The sequence below is a fragment of the Pogoniulus pusillus genome, chromosome 40, assembly GCF_015220805.1.
Source record: "Pogoniulus pusillus isolate bPogPus1 chromosome 40, bPogPus1.pri, whole genome shotgun sequence".
Classification (NCBI taxonomy): Eukaryota; Metazoa; Chordata; class Aves; order Piciformes; family Lybiidae; genus Pogoniulus; species Pogoniulus pusillus.
In genome coordinates, this window is record NC_087303.1 from 69,995 (window position 1) to 70,347 (window position 353).

Consider the following 353-nt stretch of genomic DNA (forward strand, 5'->3'; position numbering starts at 1 on the left):
AAGACTTGGGAGGCTGGGCACATAGCCTATCCTCCTGCATCTCCCTTTCTCCTTTTACCTCTCTGCCTGTCCATCCCTTCACATCTACCCAGAGGTTTTCCAGGGCCAGGAGGGCAGTTCTTGTCTGGAGAGCAGGTTTGCTGCCAGCAGCACTGGTGAGGAGCTCAGAGCCCTTGCTGGCGCCGAGCACTTTCAGGCCGGTGTCTGTCAGTGTCCCAGAGCCGCGGAGCCGGTATCGATCCAGCTCCTCTCCGCAGCACTGGTTGCTAAGCAAAGTGCATCCTGCTCTCAGCAGCAGGGAAAGGAGGGCATTTAAATAAACCTCGATCCATTTTAATTAGAGCCCAGAGAGA

At 55.8% G+C, this 353-nt stretch overlaps 1 protein-coding gene across 3 annotated transcripts in view; it reads left to right on the forward strand.

Annotated features, from left to right (window-relative positions):
- Nucleotides 1–353, forward strand: part of KCNH6 (potassium voltage-gated channel subfamily H member 6) — a 39,516-nt gene that overhangs the window by 30,079 nt on the left and 9,084 nt on the right. The gene's annotated exons all lie outside the window — the stretch shown is intronic.